The following is a 20,921-nucleotide window of genomic DNA, read 5'->3' as shown; positions in this document are numbered from 1 at the left end:
TGTCTTCTCCGCAAAAAATAAAAATAAATACTTGTACTTTTTATTGTCAGTAGACCTATTCAAAGGGGCAGGTCAGGTCAGGTCGGGTCAGAATTTAGTTCATAAGTGAATTTAGTTCTTCATCAGTGTAGCCACAATATGTCTTCAATTCCTTAAGGTAAAGCTTTGTATAGAAGGTGCTGTCGGGATCCTTGAAAACATGCAGAAGTCAGAGATAGTAGTAAGAATAAATACTCTTTAGTGTTTATTTACTAAGCAAAGTGTGTGCTTTAAGTGTGTAATTAGGGTATCTTGGATTAAGGTTGGTACCTTTAAATATTTGTTCAAGAGATTATTACATGGCCTATAACCTTTGCCAGCTTTGTAATGATCCCTCTGTCCGTAATCATGTACTTCTTCACACGAACACTCTTCAAAGAGCATATTAATTGCTTCTGTCTTTGAAACTTCGTGTATTGACTTTTCTAAGCGCCCCAAGAGCTCATCCGCATCACGCAGTCCTCGTGCTATTGCTACTCGATTCAGTGCATCCATCGTACCTATCCAATACCACAAAAACAAGAACCAAACAACTCATTCTAGTGAATCTACATCTGACACAATGTATAACTGCAGGAACCAAGCAAAGTACGAGAGCATTGAAAAAAGGAGGGAAGGGTGATATGATTACCTGGAGACGGTCCAAAAATCTTGCTCGAAAAACCTGCTTCCAACACAAAAAGAGCGAGGTTAGACCGTTGAAGATTGGAACCACAATCAATATCACTAACTCAACATCAATAAACAAGAGAGCAAACAGATGTCGAGTATAACGTAGACTAGCCAATATAGACGGAAACCGTAGCATGAGCAACGACGCCATCTAGGAACAACAATCAGAAATTCAGAATCATATTATTCAGCAGGAAAATAACATTTCTTTTATCCAACTTGTTTGACATTTGTGCAAGGAAAACAACAATTATTATAAGCGGATGTTAGACGAGAGGGTTCGAGAAGGAGACCTATCGACCTTCTCTTTCCAGCAGTTAATCATGAGGTTGAGGTTTCAATTCTTACATGTGATATAGTGCGCTCACTCAAACAAACAAAAAAAAGAAATTGCCATAGAGAGACCAGTATTATCACCGGTCTACAATTGAAGCGAAATCATTAACATTACTCTCTTAGTCTCTTCATTATTTTAATTAAGGGATATTCTACTACCTTTAATTTTTCGACTTTCTACATAGTACCCCTACACTTTTTAAAACATACATGGTATCCCTAATTGTTGTCATTATCACTGTACCCCTAAACTTTAATTTATGTCAATCAATCAATCAATCAATGTATATATATAAAAGAGGCTTTTTTCAGGCATTCTGAGAGACTCCAACTTTTCTAAAACACCGAAGTATTTTTTCAAATATTAAAATTTAACAGTTATACAATTAACCTTAAAAATATATCTTCCTATTAATAATAACCTAAAAAGATAATTTATTACTTTTTCTCGCCCGTGTTTCTAATATCGTCCGAATTAAGACCTTGACTTTCCAATTCTACCCCTTGTCTATTACAATTAAACTTCACAATTCTATCTCATCGACTTTCCACTATTATTTATCTCCAAAATAACTCCATTGCCTGAATTAAAAAATTTCAATCATGAACAACGACAATTCACAAGCGAGAAACGAGAAATTAATGGAATTCGAACACTTTCTTCAATATTCATTTTCGAACTTTATTAGTAAATTTACGTGCGTATGGACGGTAGTTGAACAATGGATTGAGTAATAATAATCCTGAGAAATTCATCGTAAACTAAGAATCAGACCACAACATACAATTCATCATACATAGATACACTATGCCCAGGGGTGGATCCAGCCCATTGGCTATATGGGCCGGAGCTCAACCTGTTTTTTGAGAAAAAATTTATTAATAAGCAAACATTGTAATAAATAAACATAATTATGCTCTTGGCTTAGTGGCAAAGTAGTGATTTCCAACCCAGTGGCCGGGGTTTGAACCCCAGCAAAGACAGTAATTATTTTAACCATTTTTACTTGTTGGAATTTGTGTATTTTTTTTGGGTTTTATACTTTATAAACTCGTAGTTTTATAAGATACGGAATTTTTTCTGTGTACTTTTATTGACTGTCATGATCTTTTATTAATCTCCTTTGTTTATGAAGGGCTTATTATCTAAAAATTTCGTCAGAACATATAACTTTAAGAATTTATCGGCAGAATAATAAGAAGAATAGTTATATGTAAGCTTTATAATCTCGTAGTTTCTATAAGATACGGAATTTTTTTCGTGTACTTTGTTGTCTGTCACGATCTTTTATTACTCTCCTTTGTTTATGAAGGGCTTATTATCTAAAAGTTTCGTCGAAACTTATAACTTTAAGAATTTATCGGTAGAATAATAATAAGAATAGTTATAGTTATATGTAAGCTTAATTAGCATATAGGTACTTGGGTACTATAATGTCCAAAGTGTCAAAAATCATAATTTAAAATTATTGGCTCGAATATGAAGAAAATGAAGCATAATAATTTTAAACCCTCTTTAAATAGCGTCTCGAAATAAAAAAAAAAATTATGAGTAAGCAAAATTTCTAGCCCACCGTACATTTGATTCATGGATCCGCCCCTGACTATGCCAAACCTTCAAACTACCATCTTATCAACATTAAAGCACACCAGAATTGAGCAATGCACTCTCTTAATATCAAAATCCAATGCATAGCATAATAGTACAACGGAGATGGCGACAACAACAATGGCAACTCCTAGCAACCAGACTAAGGCTGAGTTCGTGCGTGTTCGACGAGAAATCCCTGGTTTGTTCGTATCCCTAACACGACATAACCATGCTCTGTGCGTGTTCCAAAGACGACGCACCCACCGGCAAAACATGTTGATTACACGACCTATACACGGTGTTGAGGTCTACTTTAGACGACTCAAACCATGGTGTGGTCGTCAGATTTACATGACCCCTACTGCTCTGCGACGAAACCGTAACTCCAATCAAATTTTCCATTTCTAAAACTCATTCCCTTAATTGTAAAATATAATCATTCGACTATTATAGTATGGAATTTACATTTGAATTACAAATAATACATGGTGATTTTCCAGAATTTGCAATTGAATTACACTACTCCATTGATTACTATATACCTAATTAAACAGTTAAATGAATTAGAAATTAAAAAGAGTAATTCGTCTTAATTGTTGCTATTGTTGTTGTTGACTCTTAATTGTTGTTGTTGACGCCAAATGGTTAAACAATTTCAGAAGTCCGGTGGGGGAACAAGGGAAGGGAAACCTAGGCTGTGAGTATTAGAATGTTCAATGTTGAAGGGTAATTTCGTAAGGATGTCAATTGTATAAGGGTAATTTAGTCATTTATTCGGGTGATATGAGTAATTGTCGGGCGACAAAAAGAAAAAGTGTTAATATAAGACACTTTGCCCAACTTACAAGGCAAGGGATTTTTCTTTATAATCTAACTAATAATAACAAATATATATGTGTATGCTTATATAGTGAGTATATATTTACCTACCATGACTAAACATGGCAAACGAGGAAAACGGATCGGATTTGAGTCGGGTTACTTTGGGTCAGGTTACTTCTGGGTTTAAGAGTTCAAGCTGAGTCTAGCTGTAACAACCCGGATTATAAAATAAAGGAAAAACTTATATAAAGTAAATATCAGAGTATGATACTGATAAAAGGGTCGAGGTGGCGGAAACACCTGACCAATCTGACTCGCTACTAAATCCAAAACAACTAATACATTATTCAAAAGGTTCTTAAAACTTAAAAACAAACTCCTATTTTATTATTATGCTCGCTTCGCACATTCCCCAAGCAAGCATCAACCAAACAACAACAAACTGAACAACCTGAAAAGGGGGTCGACAATCAGTCGGGAGTAACTAGATGCTCTCCCAGTCATGTTTACAACAATTGAACATAACTAACAATCATTAACAATTGAAATGCAAAACCAGTAAACATGTGAGACCATCTATACTCATGAAAACCCGACACCAACTTACCATTGAACAATGACAAAGACAAACATATGAAATGATAAGTCCAAGTCAAACAACATGTGACGACGCATAAAGACATAAACCATATTACGATCATAAAACCATCATAAGACCATCATAACCACGAAATACAAGAACAGACCAAACAACAAAGTACAATGTATAGAATGAACGCCGTTAGAGCGATTAACGAAATGCCTCTAACTAATGGAGCGATTAACGAACTGCCTCCATTAAATGGTATGGGCCGATTAACGAACTGCACCCACAGTGGACCGATTAACGAGCTGCATCCACACTATGTATAGCGTATAACCACTGCCTATATGCCTAAGACCTGGCCAGACCTCTCGGTGAAACACAGAGCGATTAACGAACTGCCTCTGCTACACCGAACGACACTCGGGGAACAGAGCGTATAACGAACTGCCTCTGCTACCCCCCGACCATAGACTATAACAAATCCCCGAAGGGTATCCTTAGTTCATTCCGATAGTATATAACTGATACTATCGTCATCTATACACCAGCCAACTAACAAATGCACGGTATAACTGACTGTAACGATAATGCATGAACAACGTCATGACACAACTCATGGAACAGTATAACTGACTGCCCTACTTATCATATGAATAGAGTAAGCAACGACTCATGCACATATATTGACATACAATATAACTGAACACCACACAACATGTGAAACAAGTATCAATCATTCAATGTTATAGTACTCTAACCATAACGTGACTCGGGATGCGAGGTTATAGTAACCTCGACTATAACTTCAACATATATAACTTGAAGTTATACTTACCTCAACTATAACCTTGACACGAAACTCAAAGTTATACTAGTTCCAACCATAACCTTGAGCCATAAATCTCAGGGTATGTTAGTTCCAGCTACAACCGTATCTCGTACTTTAATGTTATAGTAGCTTCAGTCATAACTAGAGTAACTACCCAAAGTTGTATTAACTTTAGCTATAACACATGAATCATCATCAAGGTTATACTAGCTTTAGCTATAACTTTGGAGAGAACTCTTGGCCGCCTATCATGCCGCCCCTAGGGTTTATTCGTAAACCCTAATTGCGCTCATGACACCCATAATTTAATGCATAAGCAACATATGATATATAATTGATGCATAAAAACATATACAAACATGTGAAACATATTTAACATGATAATAAACAATCTAACACGTACCAATCATACAAGACAATCATTAAATCATATTAATTACATCAATTGGCATAAACACAATTAAAAGAGAAACACCTAGTTACCTTTTTAGCAGTTAATGAAAACCTTCATAAAGAAAACGATCAACAAAGCCTTGTCTCCAACACGTGTCAACGTCCTCAATACCAATATCAAAGATGCACGAATCCAAATCCATGAAAATACCATAAAAAACTCTTCTTCTTCTTTACCCATAAAAAGATAAGAGACCTTAAAGGTAGGTCCAAAGGTCCATACAAATAATTCCCATAAAATTATTTGGAGATAAATATGTTGTAAAGATAAGAGCAAGGATTATGAAAATATAATTTATGTATGAATTTGGAAGAAGAAAATATGTAAAACAATGGAGTCAAATGGAAGAGAGAAAGAGAGGAGGAGGCTGCCGTGGGGTTTTACGCACAAAAGAGAAAGGGAGAGCAACCTAGTTGCTAGTAGACCTGGCAAACGGGTCAACTGGGTCGGGTTCGGGTCGGGCCAGTTTGGGTCGGGTCATTTCGGGTTTCTCAAATTTTCGGGTTAGTTCGGATCGGGTCAGTTCATTTCGGGTTACGGGTCTATTTCGGGTTTGTTGGTCGAGTGTGTTTCGGGTCAAGCGGGTCGGGTTAATTTGGGTCAGGCCATTTTCGGGTCAAAGATTAAGAGAAGAGAGGCATTTCAAGTCTATTAGGGTCAATTAAAGTTATATTTTGTCGGATCATTTTCGGGTTGAGTGGTTTCGGATTGGTCATTTCGGGTCAGGTTTGTTACGGGTCCATGAAAGCTCGGGTCATTTTTGGGTCGGGTCGGGTCACTTCGGACTTCGGGTGTCATTCGGGTTCAGCAATTCGGGTCGATTTCGGGTCTCGGGTCATCCTTTTCGGGTCGGGTTGATTTTGCCAGGTCTAGTTGCTAGCTTAGGGTTTTATATTTATAAGAGGTTAATTAATGGACTTTGGGTCCATTAGCTCATACAATGGATTATCTGATTACAAATTAGGTTGGACCATATTAAAACGCAAGGAGAGCTTATTATAGAAAAGGAATTATTAACTTAAAATAGTAAAATCGTGCACGGACATTTTAACCCGTTCAAAGCAGATCAAAAACGAGAAATAATAAAATAGAGAACGTCAGCTATAAACATATATTTCCAAAATATATTATTAAACTTCAAAATAATTAATTTAATAAAATATTATTATAAAATACGGGGTGTTACAATCCAACCCCCTAAAAAGAAGTTTCGTCCTCGAAACTTGAATTTCAAAGATAAGATCAAAAGAAGGTAAGATTTAAAAGTGATCATCAACAAAGGTCATCTTGGAATCCTAACCGCTGCGCACTCTGATCCATATCCAAACTCAAACCAAAGAAAAAGATATCCTAAATCCTCAATGTTATTATCATCTTCACACACTCTACAACCTCAAAAGTCATACCAGACTCCAACCATCGCAACCCAAAATGATTATTAAGCCAACAACTAGTCCTCATATTACAAACACTCATCCAAGAATCATTAACCATCATTAAACAACATATATGCTCTTTCAAAATTGTGAACTCGTTAATATTACTCCAAATCCACATAACATTTAACAAACACTTCAATTCTAGCTTATCATTCACCACAAGATCTGACATAAACCAAAACCCCAAACAGATAATCTTTAAACAAAGAACATCTTTCGAATGATAAAACTTTTCCATTCACGAGTGCCATTAAAATTATTGCTACCATAATTTCCTCAAAGTTGGTAGGGCTTACTTCCATATACAGCTCTTAAGCTCGAAAGACTTTACAATAAAACTCGATAATTCTTGATATACATTAGTATCCAAAGTCATCAATCTAAAACCTCAAACTCTGACTAAACTGTCATAATTCTATGCAACCGCAAACTCATGACAAAATTATTAGTCGCACACTTAAGAACCTATCACTTCCTTTGAACACTTATGATCATGACATTCCTAAGTACCCAATGAACCATACATCTTTTGTTATGCTAGTACCTAGTGTACCACAACACACTTGACATCGATAACGCATTTCCATAAAAGCGTAATCATATAACCATATAAATCTTATCCCATGTGCTCATATAATAACCAAATTTATAACCTCAATTTATAGTTATAGTTTACTATCCATGAATATCATCTCAACATCACAAATCCACCATAAGACTATATGAATCTATGTCCTTTAATTAATCACTCATACACTTTATATGAAACATCTTTAACCCCAGATAGGACAAACAGACTATGTACCATCAAAGTAAAACATCCTCAAACTTTCAAAGCTCATATAAGACCTTTAGTACTCCTTCTCCAAAATTTTATGCATTTTCCCAATTCATACTCGTACATAACAACACTACTATGTTCTCAACCTCAAATAACCAAACATCAAACTCGAAGATCTTACATCGCTCGCCAAAGGATCCAAGCTCCCACTACGAGATGATCACAAGTAGTTCTAAAGAGATTTCAAACATTTTCAAGTTACCATGAAAGAATAAATAACTTGCAAACCAAAATAAAACATTTCCGTGCAATTTCATAAGGCAAAACAACACATAGCTTTAAGAAGTAAAGGCTTAAAGAGAAATCAATGTGAAAAGTATAATTACAAAAGTTCAAAGAAGAAGAAACTGGAGCTGAAATAAAAAACCAATAGAGAGCAACGATAAATGAAACAGACAGAGGACAAGGATAAAAGAAAACTTTGGTCTGAAGGCTCAAATAGAAGAGGTATGGTTAACACGTGCAAGGATGACAAGAACAGACGACTCAAAAACAATTCTATTTACCTAAAGACGACACCTTAACATTACATAAATAAAGCACGCTAACAAGGGTCTTACAAATATTGTACAATCATCACTCAAGGTATCTCCGTCTCGTAACATCCTTTAATCACATTACCATAATACCTCGAGACCAACAAATCTCTATATAACTGCCCCTTTACAAACACTATTTCCTCAATTATGGTATTCCAATCAAAGATGAGCATAGTCTCCAAAATACCCAACGTGCTCAATCCTAACTCCACAATAACATTCAATTCGTTCCCCTTGATACTCTCGATCCATAAATAACTCGCATAACTTTTCCCTTAACACAAGACAAAAACACAATAATTCTAACCATTAAGAGCATAAGCCACAATATTTCTCAAATGACATCATAAGATCAATCTACTCATCATGACTCTCACTTCTTGTGAAACTATGAAGCCAAAATCATACATCTTATACCATATATCACCACCCTCTATCATCCATAAGGATTCCTCAAGCACATAAAAGAACATAACACCTATAAACCCAAAGGATTCATCGTCATAACAACCTATATTCCCAAAGTGCACTTCATAGGTGACAACTTCTATTCCCAAAGTAAATTTCCACGTTACCAAACTCATAATAAACACGCTCTTCTCTTTCATACTTGAACATCTCAATCTGTCAATCAATCCTAACTTTATTCCTCAAGAAACCACAAGGGGATCAACCTCGAAATCATCTCAAACAAGGACAACACCACCAAATGATCCAAAAGGATGAAAGTACGATAAGAGTAAAGCTCGGGTTACCAAGTATTACAAGTTTTGACAAACATGTACCCACATGCACAATAAGTAACATGTAAGAAACATTTTAAAATCGACCATCTTTCAAATCAACAAAGCATGCTCAAAAAGTCATATATTAACAACATATTTGATACACTTAATAACGATGTAAAACACTAAGGCAAAAACAAACGTGTACATAAATAACACAAGTGATACAATTAATAAAGATACAAAACATTAAGGCATAAACAAACAGGTCCTTAATTGTTTATACCCCATTTACTCTCACTCATTAACTAAGTCATTCATTTACTCATCAACTAAGCGAGAGTTGGGAGCGTGTTCGCTCTGATACCAACTGTAACAACCCGGATTATAAAACAAAGGAAAAATTTGTATAAAGTAAATATCAAAGTATGATACTGATAAAAGGGTCAAGGTGGCGGAAACACCTGACCAATCCGACTCACTACTAAATCCAAAACAACTAATACATTATTCAAAAGGTTCTTAAAACTTAAAAACAAACTCCTATTTTATTATTAAGCTCGTTTCGCACATTCCCCGAGCAAGCATCAACCAAACAGCAACAAACTGAACAACCTGAAAAGGGGGTCGACAATCAGTCGGGAGTAACTAGATGCTCTCCCAGTCATGTTTACAACAATTGAATATAACTAACAATCATTAACAATTGAAATGCAAAACCAGTAAACATGTGAGACCATCTATACTCATGAAAACCCGACACCAACTTACCATTGAACAATGACAAAGACAAACATATGAAATGATAAGTCCAAGTCAAACAACATGTGACGACGCATAAAGACATAAACCATATTACGATCATAAAACCATCATAAGACCATCATAACCACGAAATACAAGAACATACCAAACAACAAAGTACAATGTATAGAATGAACGTCGTTAGAGCGATTAACGAACTGCCTTTAACTAATGGAGCGATTAACGAACTGCCTCCATTCAATGGTATGGGCCGATTAACGAACTGCATCCACACTATGTATAGCGTATAACCACTGCTTATATGCCTAAGACCTGGCCAGACCTCTCGATGAAACACAGAGCGATTAACGAACCGCCTCTGCTACACCGAACGACACTCGAGGAACAAAGCGTATAACGAATCGCCCTCTGCTACCCACCCCCCCCCGACCATAGACCATAACAAATCCCCGAAGGGTAGCCTTAGTTCATTCCGATAGTATATAACTGATACTATCGTCATCTATACACCAGCCAACTAACAAATGCACTGTATAACTGGCTGTAACGATAATGCATGAACAACGTCATGACACAACTCATGGAACAAAGATAACGATCGCCTACTTATCATATGAATAGAGTAACCAACGACTCATGCACATATATTGACATACAATATAACTGAACACCACACAACATGTGAAAGAAGTATCAATCATTCAATGTTATAGTACTCTAACCATAACGTGACTCGGGATGCGAGGTTATAGTAACCTCGACTATAACTTCAACATATATAACTTGAAGTTATAATTACCTCAACAATAACCTTGACACGAAACTCAAAGTTATACTAGTTCCAACCATAACCTTGAGCCATAAATCTCAGGGTATGTTAGTTCCAGCTACAACCTTATCTCGTACTTCAATGTTATAGTAGCTTCAGCCATAACTAGAGTAACTACCCAAAGTTGTATTAACTTTAGCTATAACACATGAATCATCATCAAGGTTATACTAGCTTTAGCTATAACTTTGGAGAGAACTCTTGGCCGCCTATCATGCCGCCACTAGGGTTTATTCGTAAACCCTAATTGCGCTCATGACACCCATAATTTAATGCATAAGCAACATATGATATATAATTGATGCATAAAAACATATACAAACATGTGAAACATATTTAACATGACAATAAACAATCTAACACGTACCAATCATACAAGACAATAATTAAATCATATTAATTACATCAATTGGCATAAACACAATTAAAAGAGAAACACCTAGTTACCTTTTTAGCAGTTAATGAAAACCTTCATAAAGAAAACGATCAACAAAGCCTTGTCTCCAACACGTGTCAACGTCCTCAATACCGATATCAAAGATACACGAATCCAAATCCATGAAAATACCATAAAAGACTCTTCTTCTTCTTTACCCATAAAAAAATAAGAGACCTTAAAGGTAGGTCCATACAAATAATTCCCATAAAATTATTTGGAGATAAATATGTTGTAAAGATAAGAGCAAGGATTATGAAAATATAATTTATGTATGAGTTTGGAAGAAGAAAAGATGTAAAACAATGAAGTGAAATGAAAGAGAGAAAGAGAGGAGGAGGCTACCGTGGGGTTTCACGCACAAAAGAGGAGGGAGAGCAACCTAGTTGCTAGCTTGGGGTTTTATATTTATAGGAGGATTAATTAATGGACTTTGGGTCCATTAGCTCATAAAATGGATTATCTGATTACAAATTAGGTTGAACCATATTAAAACGCAAGGAGAGCTTATTATAGAAAAGGAATTATTAACTTAAAATAGTAAAATCGTGCACGAACATTTTAACCCGTTCAAAGCAGATCAAAAACGAGAAATAATAAAATAGAGAACGTCAGCTATAAACATATATTTCCAAAATATATTATTAAACTTCAAAATAATTAATTTAATAAAATATTATTATAAAATACGGGGTGTTACAATCCAACCCCCTAAAAAGAAGTTTCGTCCTCGAAACTTGAATTTCAAAGATAAGATCAAAAGAAGGTAAGAATTAAAAGTGATCATCAACAAAGGTCATCTTGGAATCCTAACCGCTGCGCACTCTGATCCATATCCAAACTCAAACCAAAGAAAAAAATACCCTAAATCCTCAATGTTATTATCATCTTCACACACTCTACAACCTCAAAAGTCATATCAGACTCCAACCATCGCAACCCAAAATGATTATTAAGCCAACAACTAGTCCTCATATTACAAACACTCATCCAACTACCATTAACCATCATTAAACAACATATATGTTCTCTCAAAATTGTGAACTCGTTACTATTACTCCAAATCCACATAACCTTTAACAAACACTTCAATTCTAGCTTATCATTCACCACAAGATCTGACATTAACCAAAACCCCAAATAGATAATATTTAAACAAAGAACATCTTTCGAATGATAAAACTCTTCCATTCACGAGTGCCATTAAAATTATTGCTACCATAATTTCCTCAAATTTGGTAGGGCTTACTTCCATATACAGCTCTTAAGCTCAAAAGACGTTACCATAAAACTCGATAATTCTTTATATACATTAGTATCCAAAGTCATCAATCTCAAACCTCAAACTCTGACTAAACTGTCATAATTCTATGCAACCGCAAACTCATGACAAAATTATTAGTCGCACACTTAAGAACCTATCACTTCCTTTGAACACTTATGATCATGACATTCCTAAGTACCCAATGAATCATACATCTTTTGTTATGCTAGTACCTAGTGTATCACAACACACTTGCCATCGATAACGCATTTCCATCAAAGCGTAATCATATAACCATATAAATCTTATCCCATGTACTCATATAATAACCAAGCTTATAACCTCAATTTTTAGTTACAGTTTACTATCCATGAATATCATCTTAACATCACAAATCCACCATAAGACTATATGAATCTATGTCCTTTAATTAATCACTCATACACTTTATATGAAACATCTTTAACCCCAGATAGGACAAGCAGACTATATACCATCAAAGTAAAACATCCTCAAACTTTCAAGGCTCATATAAGACGTTTAGTACTCCTCCAAAATTTTATGCATTTTCCCAATTCATACTCGCACATAACAACACTACTATGTTCTCAACCTCAAATAACCAAACATCAAACTCGAAGATCTTACATCGCTCGCCAAAGGATCCAAGCTCCCACTACGAGATGATCACAAGTAGCTCTAAAGAGATTTCAAACATTTCCAAGTTACCATGAAAGAATAAATAACTTGCAAACCAAAATAAAACATTTCCGTGCAATACCATAAGGCAAAACAACACATAGCTTTAGGAAGTAAAGGCTTAAAGAGAAATAAATGTGAAAAGTATAATTACAAAAGTTCAAAGAAGAAGAAACTGGAGCTGAAATAAAGAACCAATAGAGAGCAACGATAGATGAAACAGACAGAGGACAAGGATAAAAGAAAACTTTGGTCTGAAGGCTCAAATAGAAGAGGTATGGTTAACACGTGCAAGGATGACAAGAACAGACGACTCAAAAACAATTCTATTTACCCAAAGACGACACCTTAACATAACATAAATAAAGCACGATAACAAGGGTCTTACAAATATCGTACAATCATCACTCAAGGTATCTCCGTCTCGTAACATCCTTTAATCACATTACCATAATACCTCGAGACCAACAAATCTCTATATAACTGCCCCTTTACAAACACTATATTCCTCAATTATTGTATTCCAATCAAAGATGAGCATACTCTCCAAAATTCCCAAGGTGCTCAATCCTAACTCCACAATAACATTCAATTCGTTCCCCTTGATACTCTCGATCCATAAATAACTCGCATAACTTTTCCCTTAACACAAGACAAAAACACAATAATTCTAACCATTAAGAGCATAAGCCACAATATTTCTCAAATGACATCATAAGATAAATCTACTCATCATGACTCTCACTTCTTGTGAAACTATGAAGCCAAAATCATACATCTTATACCATATATCACCACCCTCTATCATCCATAAGGATTCCTCAAGCACATAAAAGAACATAACACCTATAAACCCAAACGATTCATCGTCATAACAACCTATATTCCCAAAGTGCACTTCATAGTTGACAACTTCTATTCCCAAAGTAAATTTCCTCGTTACCAAACTCATAATAAACACGCTCTTCTCTTTCATACTTGAACATCTCAATCTGTCAATCAATCCTAACTTTATTCCTCAAGAAACCACAAGGGGATCAACCTCGAAATCATCTCAAACAAGGACAACACCACCAAATGATCCAAAAGGATGAAAGTACGATAAGAGTAAAGCTCGGGTTACCAAGTATTACAAGTTTTGACAAACATGTACCCACATGCACAATAAGTAACATGTAAGAAACATTTTCAAAATCGACCATCTTTCAAATCAACAAAGCATGCTCAAAAAGTCATACATTAACAACACATTTGATACACTTAATAACGATGTAAAACACTAAGGAAAAAACAAACGTGTACATAAATAACACAAGTGATACAGTTAATAAAGATACGAAACATTAAGGCATAAACAAACAGGTCCTTAATTGTTTCTACCCCATTTACTCTCACTCATTAACTAGGTCATTCATTTACTCATCAACTAAGCGAGAGTTGGGAGCGTGTTCGCTCTGATACCAACTGTAACAACTCGGATTATAAAACAAAGGAAAAATTTGTATAAAGTCAATATCAAAGTATGATACAGATAAAAGGGTCGAGGTGGCGGAAACACCTGACCAATCCGACTCACTACTAAATCCAAAACAACTAATACATTATTCAAAAGGTTCTTAAAACTTAAAAACAAACTCTTATTTTATTGATAAGCTCGCTTCGCACATTCCCCAAGCAAGCATCAACCAAACAGCAACAAACTGAACAACCTGAAAAGGGGGTCGACAATCAGTCGGGAGTAACTAGATGCTCTCTCAGTCATGTTTACAACAATTGAATATAACTAACAATCATTAACAATTGAAATGCAAAACCAGTAAACATGTGAGACCATCTATACTCATGAAAACCCGACACCAACTTACCATTGAACAATGACAAAGACAAACATATGAAATGATAAGTCCAAGTCAAACAACATGTGACGACGCATAAAGACATAAACCATATTACGATCATAAAACCATCATAAGACCATCATAACCACGAAATACAAGAACATACCAAACAACAAAGTACAATGTATAGAATGAACGCCGTTAGAGCGATTAACGAACTGCCTCTAACTAATGGAGCGATTAACGGACTGCCTCCATTCAATGGTATGGGCCGATTAACGAACTGCACCCACAGTGGACTGATTAACGAACTGCATCCACACTATGTATAGCGTATAACCACTGTCTATATGCCTAAGACCTGGCCAGACCTCTCGGTGAAACACAGAGCGATTAACGAACTGCCTCTGCTACACCGAACGACACTCGGGGAACAAAGCGTATAACGAACTGCCTCTGCTACCCCCCCGACCATAGACCATAACAAATCCCCGAAGGGTAGCCTTAGTTCATTCCGATAGTATATAACTCATACTATCGTCATCTATACACCAGCCAACTAACAAATGCACGGTATAACTGACTGTAACGATAATGCATGAACAACGTAATGACACAACTCATGGAACAGTATAACTGACTGCCCTACTTATCATATGAATAGAGTAACCAACGACTCATGCATATATATTGACATACAATATAACTGAACACCACACAACATGTGAAACAAGTATCAATCATTCAATGTTATAGTACTCTAACCATAACGTGACTCGGGATGCGAGGTTATAGTAACCTCGACTATAACTTCAACATATATAACTTGAAGTTATACTTACCTCAACTATAACCTTGACACGAAACTCAAAGTTATACTAGTTCCAACCATAACCTTGAGCCATAAATCTCAGGGTATGTTAGTTCCAGCTACAACCTTATCTCGTACTTCAATGTTATAGTAGCTTCAGCCATAACTAGAGTAACTACCCAAAGTTGTATTAACTTTAGCTATAACACATGAATCATCATCAAGGTTATACTAGCTTTAGCTATAACTTTGGAGAGAACTCTTGGCCGCCTATCATGCCGCCACTAGGGTTTATTCGTAAACCCTAATTGCGCTCATGACACCCATAATTTAATGCATAAGCAACATACGATATATAATTGATGCATAAAAACATATACAAACATGTGAAACATATTTAACATGACAATAAACAATCTAACACGTACCAATCATACAAGACAATCATTAAATCATATTAATTACATCAATTGCCATAAACACAATTAAAAGAGAAACACCTAGTTACCTTTTTAGCAGTTAATGAAAACCTTCATAAAGAAAACGATCAACAAAGCCTTGTCTCCAACACGTGTCAACATTCTCAATACCGATATCAAAGATACACGAATCCAAATCCATGAAAATACCATAAAAGACTCTTCTTCTTCTTTACCCATAAAAAAATAAGAGACCTTAAAGGTAGGTCCAAAGGTCCATACAAATAATTCCCATAAAATTATTTGGAGATAAATATGTTGTAAAGATAAGAGCAAGGATTATGAAAATATAATTTATGTATGAGTTTGGAAGAAGAAAAGATGTAAAACAATGAAGTCAAATGGAAGAGAGAAAGAGAGGAGGAGGATACCGTGGGGTTTCACGCACAAAAGAGAAAGGGAGAGCAACCTAGTTGCTAGCTTGGGGTTTTATATTTATAAGAGGATTAATTAATGGACTTTGGGTTCATTAGCTCATACAATGGATTATCTGATTACAAATTAGCTTGGACCATATTAAAACGTAAAGAGAGCTTATTATAGAAAAGGAATTACTAACTTAAAATAGTAAAATCGTGCACGGACATTTTAACCCGTTCAAAGTAGATCAAAAACGAGAAATAATAAAATAGAGAACGTCAGCTATAAACATATATTTCCAAAATATATTATTAAACTTCAAATAATTAATTTAATAAAATACTTTTATAATAAAATATTATTATAAAATACGGGGTGTTACACTAGCATATTCCGGATAAGTCGGCACCATTCTAGAAGTCTCCGGCTCCAGATTCCTTGAATTTCCTGATCGCGAGAGTTCCTCGATGGGTCGGGTTATTTCGGGTTCGTGTCCACCATTATCAAGTTATATATAAATATATATTTACTAATAATAGTTAGTTTGCAACAATAGGCATTTTGACCGGGTTATATTGAGTCGGGTCAATTCAGTTTCAGGTTAAACTCGGGTCTATATGACCATAACATTTGGAGCGAGTTCTCATAGTAAAAAGAAAAATATATTAAAAAAAAAGCTACTATTATGCTCCCTTCGAATATCTACATATGAGAATGGCGATTGCGCCCGATAAAATTACTTAAGTAATTAAGTTTCAATCATTAACTTTAGAATTTGAAGGTTAATGGAAGACATCTTAAGAGGCCATCTGGGCATTCTTGTGCGTCTTTGTTTGGATTTCAATATGACTTTAATTAAATTAGAATTCAAGTAGGCAGTTCAATACTTGAAAAGCTTATTAATTCGGATATAATTGAAATTTGGAAGATCTTATTATCTTATTACCTTGAGATGGTTGCTGGAGCATGAACCCGATCTTATGCGGCCGATGATGAACGACGATGACCGATAATGATCCCCTCTCCATAATTAAAAACCAAACAGGTTCAGAGATGATAATGATTTAAATGGCGTGAATTGTTCAGGAGTTGGAATTATCGGATTGCCATTGTTGGAACAAGGAGAGCAAACCCTAACATTTGGGGATTTTTTTTTTATTAAAATCCGATAAAATGAATGCTTTTGTGTATGTTTTTTGGTCAATTGTTGGATAAATGATGAAAGGAGACCAATTAGACGAAATTGTTAACCCTTTGACATAATTATTTGACTTAAAAGTTAATTAAAATCTTATCTATATAAAAGCAAGAGACAATACTCATCAGAGAGCGCGCCACGTCATTATTACATTTTCTTTTTTCTTTTTTTTTTCGAAAATTGACATTATGGTGGGACCCATGTGCGTGCAACGTATTTAATTACTGAGATATCCGTCTTTCAAAGCATGCGCTTAAATCCGTCTCGCAACAAATTATATATAGTCATCTTACGAATACTTCTTCAAATTAACATTATGATAAAATTTTATACATTCCGTGTTAAGAAATTGAATAACAATTACGCAGAATTAATTACAAAAGCGAGTTACCGTAATTAAATTACATAATTACTAAACCAAAATTAAAGAATAAAAATACATAATTTTAGGAAAAAATTACACTTATATACGAATCGAAAATACATCGAGAATCAATTACAAAATGAATAACAAGTATTTTTGTTATGAACGATTTTGCCTTGTGCAGTGAATTTAATGAAAACATGATTTTATAAAAATACAGTGTACGAGATTTTTTTTAAAATATCAATAATGACGAGAAATGTACTTGGAATATAAAACTCGGCATCTGAAGTACCAGCGGCGCACACCGAATTTGATAGGTGACAATGATAGCAAGCCGAGTTAATATAGACTTTAGCAAGCAGTGAACGCTATTTTTAAATTTTTTTTTTTACTCTCAAAAATAAACAAATAAATTTTCATTTAAATTACAAGTGATTTAAAAATTATATTAAATTTTTTTTAATAAATGTTTTTCAAATAATTCACAATACTGCACGGGTTTTTTAGGAATTAATTCACGATACTGCACGGGTTGTGAATTAATCTTATCCATATAAATTCAGAAGACAATACTCATTGTACAGCGCGCCACGTCATAAATGCATTTTTTTTTGGAAAATCCAGGTTATGGTGGGACCTATGAGTATGCAACGTATTTAATTATTCAGATATCCGTCTTTTCGAACATGCGCTAAATTCCGTGTCGCAACAAATTATATAAAATAATCTTATGGAATACTTCTTCGAATTAATATTATGATAAAATTTTATACAATCCGTGTAAAGAAAATGCATAACATTTACGCAGAATTAATTACAAATGCGAGTAAATGTGATTAAATTACATAATTTTTAAAACAAAATTACATAATAAAATTACAGAAGGAATTACAGTTATATACGGGATCGAACATACAACGGAAATGAATTACAAAAATGAATTACATGTATTTTTGTTAATATTATTGTACCACAAATTCACAACATAATTTTTTAAAACTACAGGGTACAAATTTTTTTTTCAAAAAACAATAATGCCGCATATGTACTTGGAATATAAAACTCGGCATCTTAACTATCAGCCGCGCACACCGAAATTTTTAGAATAACTTGCATACGTTAAAGTTGATTATTAGATTATATTTCTTTTATCCGAATGTAAAGTTTTTTATGTATGCAATTTTTATTTACAAGAGTAGATTACGTTATTTCCTTATAAATGTGAACACATGTTTTTAACAAATTTAAACATTAATTATGTACATCGTTGATTTAGACCATTTAGATAGGTACAATAAAAATACAAACACAAATATACATAAAAAAAACATTCATTCTGGCCCAAATACATACCCGTGCAATTTTGCACGGGTTTAAAACTAGTTTGGATTAAAAGCAAATGACTACTCAAAATGGAGTAGTTTTAACAATGAGAGTTTTAATCACCAAAAAATAGGAAAAATTATACTGAGTACCTTATTTGAGTAATTGAAATACAACTTTTACGTATCAATTAAAATGATAATAAAAAGTCCAAACAATTAGTGGAAAGATAAAATTGAAACCCGTGCAATGCACGGGCACAAAATCTAGTTAAACTTAGTTTTAGGCGTTAAGTGATTACTTATACATGTAACTAAGCTTGTCATTTATCATTCCCATGACATAAGGACTCTATTAGGCTCAATATCCATCTTTAGACGTGATAATTTGGTAGGGAATCAGTAAATTTTCCGTCAAATTTTTTTTTAACCCATATATATCAATAAATATTAGGATCGAGATGGATATTGAGCATAATAGAGTCCTTATGTCATGGGATAATAAATGACATGCTTGGTTACGCATCCAAGTCATCACTTAACGCCTAAATTTGAGTTTCATTGACGAACAATAAAGTTTAGGGGTACACTTAGTGATAATGACAACAATTAGGGGTACCATGTATGTTTTAAAAAGTATAGGGGTACCATGTAGAAAGTCGAAAAATTAAGGGGTACCATGTAGAATATCTCTTTAATTAAAGTTAAACAGATGATTGAGACAAATGAATTATTCGCCAACACCACTAGAACATACTCCGTAATAAATTTCGAAACACACAAATTTAACAAACAAAATCACAGAATAGTCTCACCAATAATGAAAAATATAAATAAATAATTGAGACAAAAAGCGTAAATTAATTGCAGAGATAAATAGAATTGTGGGTAATAAAGTGTGACCTCTCATAAAGCGGAACCTGGTCCCTCCGCTACCGCCACCGCCACCGCGACCTCCTCCTTTACCCATCACTTACGTTTTATTGGGGTACCAAGTAAGTTTGTTGTGAACTTGTAGAAGGAATAAGAATGATGATTTCTAATACTCCCTCCTATTCTTCTTTTTCTTCCCCTTTGGATGGGGCACAATATTTAAGGAAGAGAATAAAATATGAATTGTGAATTGGGTGGGGTTTGGTGATAGGAGAGAGGAATGAATAAAATAAGGAATTGTGAGTTGGGTGGGGTTTGGTGATAGGAGAGAGAAATGAATAATTATGAATTAAATAAGGAATTGTGAGTTGGGCGGGGTTTGGTGATAGGAGAGATGAATGAATAAAATAAGATTAAAAGTTTCCAAAAAAGGAAAGGGGAAGAAAACCTGAATAATCCGTTTTAGGAAATAGGGAAGAAAATAGAGAATAGGAGGGAGTACCACTTTAGTAGAACCGTTTTATAAGGGACTTAATTGTTCTTATATAAAAGAAAGTCTTATTTTCCTAATAGGACTAGCATTCGGTATTCGTTAGGGGTGGACAAACATTTGGACCGTGTCGGGTCAGGTGATCGGGGACTGGGCGAGGCGGGTTTGACTAAGCAGACATGTAACCGGTCTGGTATACAGCCGGGTTAACACGGGTTGGGCAGGGCCTAATGAAGCTGTGCCCAAACTGGCCTTGATTGGGTCGGCCCTAAATTTCTACCAAGGCAGTATCCAGATTCCAGGATAATGCTCATTGA

The 20,921-nt window shown here is 34.7% G+C and overlaps 1 long non-coding RNA gene across 1 annotated transcript; it reads right to left on the bottom strand.

Annotated features, from left to right (window-relative positions):
• Positions 1–313: 313 nt before the first annotated feature.
• LOC141631109 (uncharacterized) lies at positions 314–20,207 on the bottom strand. Its single transcript, XR_012537588.1, has 3 exons — positions 20,145–20,207; positions 671–703; positions 314–539 (listed from the first exon to the last, which is right to left on the bottom strand). It is a non-coding gene; the product is annotated as an uncharacterized LOC141631109 (long non-coding RNA).
• Between the last annotated feature and the right edge of the window lie 714 nt (positions 20,208–20,921).

The sequence above is a fragment of the Silene latifolia genome, chromosome 2 (assembly GCF_048544455.1).
Source record: "Silene latifolia isolate original U9 population chromosome 2, ASM4854445v1, whole genome shotgun sequence".
In the NCBI taxonomy this organism is placed as follows: Eukaryota; Viridiplantae; Streptophyta; class Magnoliopsida; order Caryophyllales; family Caryophyllaceae; genus Silene; species Silene latifolia.
This window is presented reverse-complemented; position numbering and strand designations above follow the sequence as displayed.